Source organism: Lissotriton vulgaris, chromosome 11 (assembly GCF_964263255.1).
Source record: "Lissotriton vulgaris chromosome 11, aLisVul1.2, whole genome shotgun sequence".
NCBI classification, from domain to species: Eukaryota; Metazoa; Chordata; class Amphibia; order Caudata; family Salamandridae; genus Lissotriton; species Lissotriton vulgaris.
In genome coordinates, this window is record NC_141699.1 from 411,640,852 (window position 1) to 411,657,936 (window position 17,085).

Sequence of the window (17,085 nt, forward strand, 5' to 3'; positions counted from 1 at the left end):
AGATATGAGGCTACCCAACGTCGCCATCAAGAGAGAAAGACACATCACCCCTACCATGGACGACATAGTGGCTGACCTCAATGGGGCCAAATGGTTCTCGAAGTTGGACCTCAATTCGGGTTACAATCAACTTGAACTGGAGCCCGCAAGTCGATACATAACAACATTCTCAACCCATGTAGGTCTACGCCGCTACAAAAGGCTGAGTTTTGGCGTGTCCTCCGCCGCAGAAGTCTTTCAAAACGCCATACGGGAGGTGCTGTTCGGGCTGAATGGAGTCATCACCCTCAGTGACGACATCCTAGTGTATTCGGCAACACTAGAGGAACACCATGCGCACCTAAGGGCCACTCTTCAAAGACTAGTAAACTGTGGGCTAACTGACACCGATCAAAATGCTCCTTCTACCAAGAGTCCATCGACTTCTTTGGATACACTTTCACGAGAGAAGGGCTGAAGGTAGACCCCAAGAAAGCGGAGGCGATCAAAGCAGCCAGCACTCCATGGAACCCCACCGAGGTGCGCAGCTTCCTGGGCATGACCACCTACTGTGGCAGATTCATTACCAACTTGGCAGACCACGCAGAACCCCTAAGAACCCTTACGCGACTAGACCACAAGTGGGAGTGGACGGCATCAGCAAATAAAGCCTTTCAGGACATCAAAGCCAACCTCCTAGACACCCAAGTAATGGCCTACTTCCAGCCACGCCGCAAGACAGAGTTGATAGTCAACGCCAGCCCAGTGGGCTTAGGTGCAAGAGCACGGGCAGGAAGGATGGAAGCCAGTGGCGTATGCCAGCAAGGCATTGTCGGACATCGAAACCAGATACGCCAAAATCGAAAGAGAAGCGCTGGCCATAAAATGGGCGTGTCGGCATTTCCACCTATACCTGTGTGGCCAAGAGTTCACTGTAGTGACAGATCACAAGCTGCTACTGCCCCTGTTCGCGGGGTCATCCAGGCTAGCACCCCAGCGGATAGAACGATGGGCTGTTCAACTACAAGGGTATAACATCCGGATTGTCTTCTGACCAGGGGCACACAACCCAGCTGACTACCTGTCCCGACATCCTGAAGCCTGCCAAAGCCCGCCACATGAGGATGGAGTGGAGACGGAAGAGCTTGTCCACATGATCTCGCAAGCAGCCTGCCCAGAAACAATGACGCTGAGGGAGATCGGAGAGGCAACTACACAGGACGAAACACTATTTAGAGTGCACCAGGCCCTGGCCGGAAACTGCTGGGCCCACTTCCTAGACAGAGCACAAAGCCTTCTGCCAGAAGTCAGACACATGCGCCAACAGCTGTGGCAAATCAGGAGTGAACTAAGCGAAGGAGATGAAGGGGTCATCCTCCGAGGCCACCTAATCATGATACCGGAGAGTCTGCAACAAAAGATGCTAGCACTGGCGCACAGAGGCCATCAGGGAATAGCAAAGACAAAAGCCCGACTGAGAAGCAAAGTCTCCTGCCACGCATGCACCATCACCGGCAGTGACCCAGCACCAGCCCCGGTGATCACCGAAGATGCTCCCCAGGTGCCGTGGTCACGCCTTAGCATCGACTTTGGGATTTTCCCAGACGGACGACACACCCCCGTACTCGTTGACTCATTCTCCAAGTTTCCCGTAGTGGAAGTAATATCTTCCACGGCCTTCCCTAGCGTCAAGAAAGCCCTGAACCGCATCTTTGCCACGATGGGACTTCCGGACAAAATTAAATCAGACAACGAGCCACCCTTCCAGGGCAGAGACTTCTAGAGCTACCTCGAGAACCTCAAAATCAAGCACCTGAAGATAACCCCGTTGTGGCCCCAAGCAAACGGGGAGGTCGAAAGACTCATGAGGACACTCAATCCAGCCCTGAGGATCGCAGTGGACAGTGGAGACGACCCCGAAGAAGCCCTAGATCAATTCTTTGGGGCATACCGACAAACGCCACACAGCACCACAAAGTGCTCACCAGCCCATGCATTATTCAAGAGAGCACCACGAGATAACATCCACATGGACAGCACTTGGGTGCCTGGAGACAGAAACGACGAAGACACTCAGGCTCGGAGGAGAGCCATCAATCAAATACAAGGCTCCCTTGCCACGTGTTAGGCCCTGACCTGACACACCACACTTCCCCCTTCTGCCTCTCTATCATTTCCTACTTTAAATTCTCTGCTCCTTCCATCTAACTCGTCACCTAGACTCACCCCCATTCTCCCTCCTTTCCCCTCGACAGAAGGTCCCACGGACAGGGAGCTTGTTGTGGCAGACAGTGAGCACAGCAGGGTCCCGAGCGCGTGCATAGTCCAGATAGAGGTCAGGGGAAGTACAATACTGGCCTCCCATGGAGAGGTCATTTGACCTCCTCCCACCTCACCTGGCACTTTTCAGATGGTCAACCTCGCTCTCAAATTCCCCCTATGTTCCACGCACTCGACATTTAAAACTATAAACTACTTCTTTGCCAATGCGTTTTGTGCAGAGGTTAAATGATGCGCGCCTCACCTCGGGTGCTGGGGAGTAACACAGGCCCCCGCAGCCCCCGTGGTGTGGGGGGCCCCCTCAATTTTCTTTATGCCAGTGCTCGGGTGCCACCTGTGCGTGCTTCTTTCTGCCTGGACTCGGCCTTGGAGTGCTTGCGAATAGTGGGGGTCTTTGGTTGGAGGCGCCTGCCTTTGATACCTGCTGCTGCACAACCTCCCAACCCATACAAGAGGTATGCAGCGCCGCTCTGCCAAGCGTCCCACCCCGGTCCCGCTCCCGGGGACCCATGCTGCAGAAAGGCCCCGTAGTAGGAGGGATTCCCCATCTCTGGACCCCCGCATTGCTCTTATGTTTCGGGACCGACAGTTGTCCTCCGCTCCACTCCTTTACACATTCCACTAAACGTGCCACAGATGAGTAATCTGACTTTCAGTATTAGCAACTAATGTAAATTTGTTGTCTCTGTCTTTCATGATCTTGCTCTTATCTGCATTTATGAGCACAGAAGGGTCCTGAGCGCGTGCAGAGTCCAGATAGAGGTCAGGGGAAGTACAATACTTATAGGTCATTTGGCCTCCTCATACCTCACCTGGGCACATTTCAGATGGTCAAACTCGCTCTCCAATTCCCCCTATGTTCCACGCACTCTCACCTCTCATCAGCCCGGCTAGCTTGACTCCAGTGGTGTGGAGTGCCTGGGACCCACGTCTGGGCATCCACAGCGCACTTAGGGCGGAATATGCAAACACAACAGGTGATGGACCGAATGTGGATCAATGTCACACACTCAACCCAGTCCAAAGATCTGGGCCCAAATCCATCGTTTTTTTGCACTCCACACCACCCTGGGTTAGACAATGGCGATATGCAAATCAGCTCTGACCCTGTGCCCCATGGGAACAGTCCAGTCCGAACTACAAAAGCCATGTCCTTCCCAGAACGGAATCAAGCATCCGAGGACCGGACCGGTTTCGAGGTAACACCTCTCATCAGCCCGGCTAGCTTGACTCCAGTGGTGTGGAGTGCCTGGGACCCACGAATGGGCATCCCCAGCGCACTTAGGGCGGAATATGCAAACACAACAGGTGATGGACCGAATGTGGATCAATGTCACACACTCAACCCAGTCCAAAGATCTGGGCCCAAATCCATCGTTTTTTTGCACTCCACACCACCCTGGGTTAGACAATGGCGATATGCAAATCAGCTCTGACCCTGTGCCCCATGGGAACAGTCCAGTCCGAACTACAAAAGCCATGTCCTTCCCAGAACGGAATCAAGCATCCGAGGACCGGACCGGTTTCGAGGTAACACCTCTCATCAGCCCGGCTAGCTTGACTCCAGTGGTGTGGAGTGCCTGGGACCCACGTCTGGGCATCCCCAGTGCACTTAGGGCAGAATATGCAAACACAACAGGTGATGGACCGAATGTGGATCAATGTCACACACTCAACCCAGTCCAAAGATCTGGGCCCAAATCCATCGTTTTTTTGCACTCCACACCACCCTGGGTTAGACAATGGCGATATGCAAATCAGCTCTGACCCTGTGCCCCATGGGAACAGTCCAGTCCGAACTACAAAAGCCATGTCCTTCCCAGAACGGAATCAAGCATCCGAGGACCGGACCGGTTTCGAGGTAACACCTCTCATCAGCCCGGCTAGCTTGACTCCAATGGTGTGGAGTGCCTGGGACCCACGTCTGGGCATCCCCAGCGCACTTAGGGCGGAATATGCAAACACAACAGGTGATGGACCGAATGTGGATCAATGTCACACACTCAACCCAGTCCAAAGATCTGGGCCCAAATCCATCGTTTTTTTGCACTCCACACCACCCTGGGTTAGACAATGGCGATATGCAAATCAGCTCTGACCCTGTGCCCCATGGGAACAGTCCAGTCCGAACTACAAAAGCCATGTCCTTCCCAGAACGTAATCAAGCATCCGAGGACCGGACCGGTTTCGAGGTAACACCTCTCATCAGCCCGGCTAGCTTGACTCCAGTGGTGTGGAGTGCCTGGGACCCACGTCTGGGCATCCCCAGCGCACTTAGGGCGGAATATGCAAACACAACAGGTGGTGGACCGAATGTGGATCAATGTCACACACTCAACCCAGTCCAAAGATCTGGGCCCAAATCCATCGTTTTTTTGCACTCCACACCACCCTGGGTTAGACAATGGTGATATGCAAATCAGCTCTGACCCTGTGCCCCATGGAAACAGTCCAGTCCGAACTACAAAAGCCATGTCCTTCCCAGAACGGAATCAAGCATCCGAGGACCGGACCGGTTTTGAGGTAACACCTCTCATCAGCCCGGCTAGCTTGACTCCAGTGGTGTGGAGTGCCTGGGACCCACGAATGGGCATCCCCAGCGCACTTAGGGCGGAATATGCAAACACAACAGGTGATGGACCGAATGTGGAACAATGTCACACACTCAACCCAGTCCAAAGATCTGGGCCCAAATCCATCGTTTTTTTGCACTCCACACCACCCTGGGTTAGACAATGGCGATATGCAAATCAGCTCTGACCCTGTGCCCCATGGGAACAGTCCAGTCCGAACTACAAAAGCCATGTCCTTCCCAGAACGGAATCAAGCATCCGAGGACCGGACCGGTTTCGAGGTAACACCTCTCATCAGCCCGGCTAGCTTGACTCCAGTGGTGTGGAGTGCCTGGGACCCACGTCTGGGCATCCCCAGTGCACTTAGGGCAGAATATGCAAACACAACAGGTGATGGACCGAATGTGGATCAATGTCACACACTCAACCCAGTCCAAAGATCTGGGCCCAAATCCATCGTTTTTTTGCACTCCACACCACCCTGGGTTAGACAATGGCGATATGCAAATCAGCTCTGACCCTGTGCCCCATGGGAACAGTCCAGTCCGAACTACAAAAGCCATGTCCTTCCCAGAACGGAATCAAGCATCCGAGGACCGGACCGGTTTCGAGGTAACACCTCTCATCAGCCCGGCTAGCTTGACTCCAGTGGTGTGGAGTGCCTGGGACCCACGTCTGGGCATCCCCAGCGCACTTAGGGCGGAATATGCAAACACAACAGGTGATGGACCGAATGTGGATCAATGTCACACACTCAACCCAGTCCAAAGATCTGGGCCCAAATCCATCGTTTTTTTGCACTCCACACCACCCTGGGTTAGACAATGGCGATATGCAAATCAGCTCTGACCCTGTGCCCCATGGGAACAGTCCAGTCCGAACTACAAAAGCCATGTCCTTCCCAGAACGGAATCAAGCATCCGAGGACCGGACCGGTTTCGAGGTAACACCTCTCATCAGCCCGGCTAGCTTGACTCCAGTGGTGTGGAGTGCCTGGGACCCACGTCTGGGCATCCCCAGCGCACTTAGGGCGGAATATGCAAACACAACAGGTGGTGGACCGAATGTGGATCAATGTCACACACTCAACCCAGTCCAAAGATCTGGGCCCAAATCCATCGTTTTTTTGCACTCCACACCACCCTGGGTTAGACAATGGCGATATGCAAATCAGCTCTGACCCTGTGCCCCATGGGAACAGTCCAGTCCGAACTACAAAAGCCATGTCCTTCCCAGAACGGAATCAAGCATCCGAGGACCGGACCGGTTTTGAGGTAACACCTCTCATCAGCCCGGCTAGCTTGACTCCAGTGGTGTGGAGTGCCTGGGACCCACGTCTGGGCATCCCCAGCGCACTTAGGGCGGAATATGCAAACACAACAGGTGATGGACCGAATGTGGATCAATGTCACACACTCAACCCAGTCCAAAGATCTGGGCCCAAATCCATCGTTTTTTTGCACTCCACACCACCCTGGGTTAGACAATGGCGATATGCAAATCAGCTCTGACCCTGTGCCCCATGGGAACAGTCCAGTCCGAACTACAAAAGCCATGTCCTTCCCAGAACGGAATCAAGCATCCGAGGACCGGACCGGTTTCGAGGTAACACCTCTCATCAGCCCGGCTAGCTTGACTCCAGTGGTGTGGAGTGCCTGGGACCCACGTCTGGGCATCCCCAGCGCACTTAGGGCGGAATATGCAAACACAACAGGTGATGGACCGAATGTGGATCAATGTCACACACTCAACCCAGTCCAAAGATCTGGGCCCAAATCCATCGTTTTTTTGCACTCCACACCACCCTGGGTTAGACAATGGCGATATGCAAATCAGCTCTGACCCTGTGCCCCATGGGAACAGTCCAGTCCGAACTACAAAAGCCATGTCCTTCCCAGAACGGAATCAAGCATCCGAGGACCGGACCGGTTCGAGGTAACACCTCTCATCAGCCCGGCTAGCTTGACTCCAGTGGTGTGGAGTGCCTGGGACCCACGTCTGGGCATCCCCAGCGCACTTAGGGCGGAATATGCAAACACAACAGGTGATGGACCGAATGTGGATCAATGTCACACACTCAACCCAGTCCAAAGATCTGGGCCCAAATCCATCGTTTTTTTGCACTCCACACCACCCTGGGTTAGACAATGGCGATATGCAAATCAGCTCTGACCCTGTGCCCCATGGGAACAGTCCAGTCCGAACTACAAAAGCCATGTCCTTCCCAGAACGGAATCAAGCATCCGAGGACCGGACCGGTTTCGAGGTAACACCTCTCATCAGCCCGGCTAGCTTGACTCCAGTGGTGTGGAGTGCCTGGGACCCACGTCTGGGCATCCCCAGCGCACTTAGGGCGGAATATGCAAACACAACAGGTGATGGACCGAATGTGGATCAATGTCACACACTCAACCCAGTCCAAAGATCTGGGCCCAAATCCATCGTTTTTTTGCACTCCACACCACCCTGGGTTAGACAATGGCGATATGCAAATCAGCTCTGACCCTGTGCCCCTTGGGAACAGTCCAGTCCGAACTACAAAAGCCATGTCCTTCCCAGAACGGAATCAAGCATCCGAGGACCGGACCGGTTTCGAGGTAACACCTCTCATCAGCCCGGCTAGCTTGACTCCAGTGGTGTGGAGTGCCTGGGACCCACGTCTGGGCATCCCCAGCGCACTTAGGGCGGAATATGCAAACACAACAGGTGATGGACCGAATGTGGATCAATGTCACACACTCAACCCAGTCCAAAGATCTGGGCCCCAATCCATCGTTTTTTTGCACTCCACACCACCCTGGGTTAGACAATGGCGATATGCAAATCAGCTCTGACCCTGTGCCCCATGGGAACAGTCCAGTCCGAACTACAAAAGCCATGTCCTTCCCAGAACGGAATCAAGCATCCGAGGACCGGACCGGTTTCGAGGTAACACCTCTCATCAGCCCGGCTAGCTTGACTCCAGTGGTGTGGAGTGCCTGGGACCCACGTCTGGGCATCCCCAGCGCACTTAGGGCGGAATATGCAAACACAACAGGTGATGGACCGAATGTGGATCAATGTCACACACTCAACCCAGTCCAAAGATCTGGGCCCAAATCCATCGTTTTTTTGCACTCCACACCACCCTGGGTTAGACAATGGCGATATGCAAATCAGCTCTGACCCTGTGCCCCATGGGAACAGTCCAGTCCGAACTACAAAAGCCATGTCCTTCCCAGAACGGAATCAAGCATCCGAGGACCGGACCGGTTTCGAGGTAACACCTCTCATCAGCCCGGCTAGCTTGACTCCAGTGGTGTGGAGTGCCTGGGACCCACGTCTGGGCATCCCCAGCGCACTTAGGGCGGAATATGCAAACACAACAGGTGATGGACCGAATGTGGATCAATGTCACACACTCAACCCAGTCCAAAGATCTGGGCCCAAATCCATCGTTTTTTTGCACTCCACACCACCCTGGGTTAGACAATGGCGATATGCAAATCAGCTCTGACCCTGTGCTAGGCATGAGCGGATTTTGCGGATTGGCAATCCGCGAATTTGCGGATTTGGGAACTCGCAATCCGCAAAATCCGCGAATTCCCGCGAATTTGCGGATTTTTTTTTTTTTTGTGTTTGCCCGTGTTTCTGCCAGTTCGCGAGGGTTTTTACAATTTCGCAATTTGCGAACTTACCTGTCGGGTCGCAAGTTTTGAGAACTTGTTGTTTCTACGTGTCCAACCTGTTTGGGACACTCTTCTTCATCACTGCCACTCTCTGTCACCACTGCCACTCTCTGACTACTCATGCCACCCTCTGGCCCACCCATGCCACCCTCTGTTTCATCACCACACCCTCTGGTTGTCCAGTGTACATTATTTTCGGCAAAGCAAAGCACACCTTCCCTGCCTCAAGTGACCTGAATTAATTTGGGGCTGATTAATGTGTCACAGAATATTTTTTTAGCTGGCACCTGCTTCCTTAGTGCGCCCTGATTAGTGATCTTTTGCACTTGCTAAGTGCTTTCATTGTTGCAAAATTAGTTACAACACCTGCCCTGCCCCAACTGACAATAATGAATTAGGGGCTGATTAATGGATTTTAACTTCCAGCCTGGCTCCTGCTTGTCTCCCTTAGCTGTAATTCATGACCTTTGTGGCATATGTGTAACTATTCTGAGGTTCAGAGCAGGGTCACATAATAGTTTCAACTGGCAACTGAACTCTGGAGGGGCCCCTCAGGAAGCACTACAGGAAATGGCTACTAATGATGTGCCTGAACTTTTGAACCTGGTAAGTAGTTACTTTCAGTTTTGCTTAGATCGTATTTCTGCAATTTCGCACTTATTCGCGGGGCGCGAACTCACGCGAACAGTGCGAGCAGTGCGAGCAAAATCCGCTGCTCGCGGATTTGCGGATTTTGCAGGAAATTCGCAAATCTCGCGGATTGCGGATTTCCCGAAAATCCGCAAAATCCGCGAGCGGAACGGATTTTCCGCCCATGCCTACCCTGTGCCCCATGGGAACAGTCCAGTCCGAACTACAAAAGTCATGTCCTTCCCAGAACGGAATCAAGCATCCGAGGACCGGACCGGTTTCGAGGTAACACCTCTCATCAGCCCGGCTAGCTTGACTCCAGTGGTGTGGAGTGCCTGGGACCCACGTCTGGGCATCCCCAGCGCACTTAGGGCGGAATATGCAAACACAACAGGTGATGGACCGAATGTGGATCAATGTCACACACTCAACCCAGTCCAAAGATCTGGGCCCAAATCCATCGTTTTTTTGCACTCCACACCACCCTGGGTTAGACAATGGCGATATGCAAATCAGCTCTGACCCTGTGCCCCATGGGAACAGTCCAGTCCGAACTACAAAAGCCATGTCCTTCCCAGAACGGAATCAAGCATCCGAGGACCGGACCGGTTTCGAGGTAACACCTCTCATCAGCCCGGCTAGCTTGACTCCAGTGGTGTGGAGTGCCTGGGACCCACGTCTGGGCATCCCCAGCGCACTTAGGGCGGAATATGCAAACACAACAGGTGATGGACCGAATGTGGATCAATGTCACACACTCAACCCAGTCCAAAGATCTGGGCCCAAATCCATCGTTTTTTTGCACTCCACACCACCCTGGGTTAGACAATGGCGATATGCAAATCAGCTCTGACCCTGTGCCCCATGGGAACAGTCCAGTCCGAACTACAAAAGCCATGTCCTTCCCAGAACGGAATCAAGCATCCGAGGACCGGACCGGTTTCGAGGTAACACCTCTCATCAGCCTGGCTAGCTTGACTCCAGTGGCGTGGAGTGCCTGGGACCCACGTCTGGGCATCCCCAGCGCACTTAGGGCGGAATATGCAAACACAACAGGTGATGGACCGAATGTGGATCAATGTCACACACTCAACCCAGTCCAAAGATCTGGGCCCAAATCCATCGTTTTTTTGCACTCCACACCACCCTGGGTTAGACAATGGCGATATGCAAAGCAGCTCTGACCCTGTGCCCCATGGGAACAGTCCAGTCCGAACTACAAAAGCCATGTCCTTCCCAGAACGGAATCAAGCATCCGAGGACCGGACCGAATAGGTGCTACAGCTGAATAATACTGACAGAAGGCAAACATGTTGCCAAAAAAAACGACTCACAGTTGGCCCTCAAACCTCAGTTCAGTGCCCAACTCCTCAATCTGATTCTGAGTACCGGTACTCTCCTTGACAGTGGAGAAGTGTCGGTACTCGGATTGGTAAAAATATGACGTGCCGGTACTCAGTACTGGTGAGTACCAGCCCATTTAAAGCACTGCCCTAAACTGTAATTCGACCTCGGGGACCCCATTCCATGGGGCCAGATGACTGCTGCAGTGTCCCTCCTTACCCCGGGACACTACAGTTTCCTGCCTGGGAGAATGCGGGCATACCTGCCCGTAATCTCCTAGGCAGGGAACACAACTTTGCTGCTGCCCAGGTGAGAGCACAGAAGAATGCTGCTCCCACCTGGATGGCAGCCAAATGTCTGAGCCGAGTCCTGCCAGCACCATAGTGGGTGTAGGTTGGGAAGCCGGCAGGTGTTAAGGGGCATTGGAGCTCCTCCAAAGCCCCCAACGATTGGTATGTTGTGGGTGCCCTCGATGGCACCCATTTTAAAAAATAAATGGTGGTAGATGGGGAGCTGGCAAGTGCAACGGGAGCCTGGGGCTCTCCCCACTGCCCCAAGATTTGGAATTCTTCTGGATGCCCAGGGTGGGCACAGGGGCATCGCCTGAAAAAAAAAGTGCAGGCTCCTGCCGGCACCTTGTATGGGTGCTGGCTGGATTGGGAGCCAGCAGAGGCTGTGGGCCTTGTGGCTCCCCTTACAGCCCCTAACTTATAAAAAAAATACGCAAGGAAAGAGTTGATACCCCGGTTGTGTACTGGGACACCCGCAAAAAAAAAAGACTAAATAAAGTATAATAAATTCAGCAGCAGGAACCATATTTTAATGCTGGGAGAGCTATAGGGTGCACAGTAGCCCCCTGCAACATTAAAAGAAACACACAGTAAGTCTCATGTGTCAGTGAATTCATGACCCAAGGAGAGCTTACCATATTTTTTAAACCACTCCAAGCTGGAGCTGTATACTCTTCAGCATGAGTGCAAAGACCACCTGTATTTGGTTCTAAGTCTGTAGTTTGTGTCCTGAAAAACGTTTAAAGAAGGTTTTATTAAAAATATTTTATGACAATAACTTGTACACATTGCAATGTGTGAATTTAACAAATATATATTTGATTATAATTATTGGTTACTTTTTGACAAAGACAATAGGTTAGCTCCATGTATGTTGATGTGCTGACCCTTGATAAAGCCAATATTGCTTCTTTTATAGAGAGTACAGGAGGGAGAGATGTGGGGTAAAGCTTTGAGATGAAAATAAGGAAGGAAAGAGTACAGTATAAAGATATGTGAAAGAACGATAGGCAAAAATGGCAGAGATGTCTGTGTGGCAGGAAGAAACAGAAAGAGGACTAAGGAGTCAGAGATGTGACAGCTATGAGAGAAATACAGACAGGTGTAAAAGGGAGCGAGACAGGTGAGAATAGGTGATAGACATATAGGTGACTAACGGACACCTGAGAGTCAGAGAGAGAGAAAGGCCAGTGAGAGCGGATGTCAGTTGAGAGGTAGTCAAAGAGACAGAGAAAGAGGGAGAGACAGGTGTGAAAAAAGTAATAATGGGACAGCTGATGACAGACCACTTAGAAACAGAGGAAGGTATGTGAGACACATGAGAATGGTACAACTCAGAGATGGACACGTAAGACAAGTAATAAAGAAGCAGCTAAGAGATGGCGAGGAGACAGGTGGGAGAGGTGAAAGTCTGCTGAGAAACAGTCTGACCAGAAAGAAGGCAAGGCAGAAAGAGGGGAGACAGCAGAGAGAGTTAGTAGAGACTATGTTACTGAGTACCTGCACCTCTATTTTCCCATTTCAAGCACTGCTCTCTGCAAATAAACATCAAAAATTGCCCTTTCACAGACCCTGACTCGCGCTCTTGCGAGCCCGGCTGGAGACAGTCAAACCTTCATCGGGTTTTCAGAGGTGAGACCCACTGCCAGGCAGCGAGGGTGGGATGCAAATATGTAATATATATTTGTCCAAGCCTAATCGCTGCTAAAATGTAATCTTGAGTGAATTTACTATTTCTATATATATAACTCTAACCACCAGTCTATGTAGTAGACCTTTGTACTTACTACCATTCGTATGCGATTTTAGAGTTTATCCGCTTGTATCTCTTCCTTGAGTGTCTTTACAACTTGTACATTTGAAATTGTTTCTGTTTGTATCTCTTCCTTGTGTGACTTTACAACTTGTACATTTGCAATTTTTTTAGTTTGTATCTCTTATGTAACTCATGTAAACCAAAGTCCTTTTGTAACGCAACTGGTTCTTTTGTAAAGCGCTCTGACACCTTCAGGTAATGTTCGCGCTATAGAAAATCGCATTAAATAAAATGTGTTTTCACTGGGCCAGGCACAACGTGCACAGCAATTAGCCCCTGCACAACATTATATCATAACATTTATCATAATCTAACCAATGCTTATTACTAAGACCCCGAACATGCATGTAACTTGCAATAGGCACATTTTGACTTTGAACTCTGCTAGTTAGGATGACAACACCCTTTTATTAAAGATCCAATCTATTGCCATTACTCTCAAAATTGTAAATGTAGGCGTAGACGGTGATAGAATTTTTATTGGATGGATTTCAAACTGTTCGTCAAGTGCCTCTAACATGGGTAATACATTTACCTTGGAAAGACCTTTGTAATCGTAAAGCAATGTAAGGCGGGTCGATCACAGTGTAATTGGAGGGAAAAACGTACTTCCGTCCACCCGAAAGTAAAACCAATCTGATTACATTTTTTATTTTCAGTATTATGCAGTGCAAACTCGACCCAAAGGGTTTAGAGCCCTTTAAATGGGTATAATTACATTGCACAAGGAAACATTCATTTGTTTGGAAGGCATGGGAAGATTAAGTGATTTGCCCACAATCACAGGATGTATTTCTCTCTTCCCTCTACCACTCAGTTATCTCACCAGCTGTAACAACCTACCTCTAATGGCCCTCTCTCTCTCTCTAACTTTTTTCTAACTCTTTCACTTTCTATCTCATTCTTTTTCTTCACTCTACTCGCATATTACTCTATCTCTATATATATATCTCTATTGCTTTCTATCACTTTCACAGACTCTCACATACGTAAAAACATTTGCATCACAATGCAATAGTCGTATTGATCAACTCAATTATAGTCATGTTATCATTCAGAGAATGTCAGTCTCCATCGGACATGTACTTTCAACTTCCTCATAACACAAGCTTTCTTCAATGATGATCAACCTACCAACCTATAGATCTAGCCAACAGCAGGTGAGATGTACAGAGGACTAAAGTCATGTGACTGGCAAGGACAAATTAGAGTCTGGAGTGGATGTGCAGATGCTCAACGTGTGCATGACCTGGTGTGAGAGTTTATCATTGGGTAGTAGGACCAAAGGGAACAGATCAGCAGCAAGCAGAGCTATACGGAGAGAAGCAGGACGATGAGCAGGATGAAGATAAGATACCAGTCCTTACCTTTTATACTCCAGGACTTGGAAGCACTTCACTGTCAATCAATCAATCAATCAATCAATCAATCAATGCATTTGTAGAGCGCGCTACTCACCTGTAGGGTCTCAGGGTGCTGGGGGGGGAGGGGAGGGGGTGCCGCTACTGCTCGAAGAGCCAGGTCTTGAGGTGTTTCCTGAATGTGAGGTGGTCCTGGGTCAGTCGTAGGTGGGCGGGGAGGGAGTTCCACGTCTTGGCTGCCAGGTAGGAGAAGGATCTTCCTCCGGGAGTGGTTCTGCGGATCTGTGGGACGGTGGTGAGGGCTAAGCTGGCGGAGCGGAGTTTGCGTGTTGGAGTGTAGAACGTGAGCCGGTTGTTGAGGTATTCGGGACCTATGTCATGGAGCGCTTTGTGTGCGTGGGTGAGGAGCCTGAACGTGATCCTTTTGTTGACGGGGAGCCAGTGCAGGTCTCTCAGGTGGGCTGATATGTGGCTGTGGCGGGGGATGTCGAGGATGAGTCGTGTGGATGCGTTCTGTATGCGTTGGAGTCTTTTCGGAAGTTTGACTGTGGTTCCTGCGTATAGGGCGTTTCCGTAGTCTAGTCGGCTGGTGACAAGGGCCTGGGTGACCATCTTTCTAGTTCCGGTAGGGATACACCGGAAGATCTTGCGGAGCATGCGCAGGGTGTTGAAGCATGAGGATGAGATGGCGTTGACTTGCTTGGTCATCGTGAGGGAGGAGTAAAGGATGAATTCCAGGTTCAGTATCAATTACATATGCATGCTCAGAACTGTTGCAAACTCAGTAAGCTGACTTTTTTCAAGCAACACTTTCTCCATATAAATGTGAGTATTAATATAGAATGCCATTGACCATATTGTGCGCAACAAAACGTATAGCTAAAACGTGAAGCACAAACATTCACATTTTTGAGAAAATAGATTTCATTGTTTGTTCAAGTGTCCAATTTCACTCCTTACCTAAGATATTCATGGCATTTACTCTCATTGTCTCTCAACACAGACAGCTTGAGCGCTGAGGGAAATTTTGTGTCATCAGTTCTTCACAGAAGTACAGAGATACAGTGAGAGAGTGGGCTTTCGCTCTGCCTCCTTCAGTCATTTGTTTTCATGTTTAATTGTTTTCTTGCTCTTTTATCATTTGACATAACTTGGATACTAACCATCAAGGTCACTGTTCCCAATAAGGTGCCACGCACCTATCTTCCCATGAGCACGCACTCCCGTCCCGTGTGTGGAGCGCGCACACACAGGACATCCCGCAAGAGAGTTTGCGCCACCGCTGTAAAAAGCGAGCGGCGCGAAAAACAGGCACTTTCTAGATGCAATTTTACCTGAGTAACTCATGACTCTGGAGTGCAGGTTTTTTGTGCGGCGTGGTGCAGGGCAGATTGTGGGCTTTTGTTTAAGTATTCATGTTAATCACAGCTCGTGAAAGGGCTGTGATTAAAATGAATACTTAAACAAAAGCCCACAGTCTTCCCCGCACCAAGCTTTACTAACATAAGAGTAGAGCAAGTTTAAAAACACAGCGTGTACTTTCTGAAAGTACACACTGTGTTTTCAAACTTGCTCTACTCTTTTGTTAGTAAAGCATGGCTGCAAGAGCAATTGCGACTTTTGTTTAAGTATTTATGTTAATCACAGCCCCTTCACGAGCTGTGATTAACATGAATACTAAAATAAAAGCCAAAACAATAGAGGAAGCGTAGAGGTAATGATAGAATCACCCTCCTAACAGATTTATACAAACAAAAAGATTCTATCAATGTGTGATGGTGATATTTTTATTTTTTATTTTTAATGTATGCAGTGTAATACTAAACTCTCTCTTAGAAAATGAAAAGATGAGAGCACTGTGTGCTTTTTAAAATACCCCTCACACACTAAAAAAATCCTTTAGTGTCATGCTTCATGATAGGGGTCTTCCCGTCCCTCAATGGGGCGTAGCGTACTACGACCTACGAACTACGCGGGAGCACTAGTTGTTGTGACAAAGGCTATGTGATGGTGCAGTGTGAGTGATATCAGTGAAGTGTAGGGACCTAACTAGTGAGTGTAATAAAAAAGAAAAATTAAAAATTCCCTGGCTAGTAGAAAAAATACATTTTATTCACTTCTCTGGCTGGGAACATTAAGAAGGGGGTTTTGTGGTAGAGCAATTAGCTTGCTACCTGGTCAACATGTTTCGTAAGCAGTCCCCTACTGCTTACTCATCAGGACCTTCAAATGGTCCCTACTACGGAGTGCTCGGTTTGTAAAGTGGTAAGCCTACAGTCCTACAAACTGGCAGCTACTCCAACCGCTTGACAGCTGGCCTGCCCAATTAAAAAATTAGGCACTTGATAGTTTGATATTTTAAGAGATTTACAGGCTGTGAGACTAATTAACTCACAGGAAAGAGATCAGAGCAACCCATCTTTTAGGCCCCCTATTGGGTGGATTTGGCCATTTAAGGGAGTGGTCTAATTTCTGTGAATTAAGGAAAGCAGTTTACGAGAATGACATACTGTTTCTTACCTGTCAGTTTTAAAATCAGCGCATGTTGTGCTGTAAGAACAGCAACTGCTATGAAACACATGCACATACATGCACCGTGGCACACACAAAGATACACAGTTACCCTCACTTTCAAATGTTTTCATAAAAAATAATTCCCAACGTAATTTTACCAGGAAATGTGGACTTGCACCCTTTATTTGTATAGGGCCTTGGTAAATTCCAATCATGGAAATTCATATGGATTGAATTCGTAATTGTCTATGTAATTAGACATTCCAATTTTGGAATTCCAGCTGCGCATGCAAAAGGCTGATAAATCATTTAGCTTAATCAATGATCAATTAGAATTTGAGTTAGCAATTTCAAGTTCTGATTATTAGTTCGAAACTCCGTTTGGCCATTTGCTATTCCAATTATTGCTTTTGGATTTTTTTAATGAGTATTTTAGAATTTGAAGGTGCCATTTTGTTTTCTGAACCCTATCGATGAATAACTTAGAAGCGTGTGTGCCTGTGTAACCAATTCATGTAATGGCGTGTATATCCAAATTGCAAATCTGCATTATGCTCCTTAACGTGGGCTGTATGTGTGGAAATGCACCGTCTTTTCAGTTTTTTTAAGCAAAAGTTTGGAGTGATATTT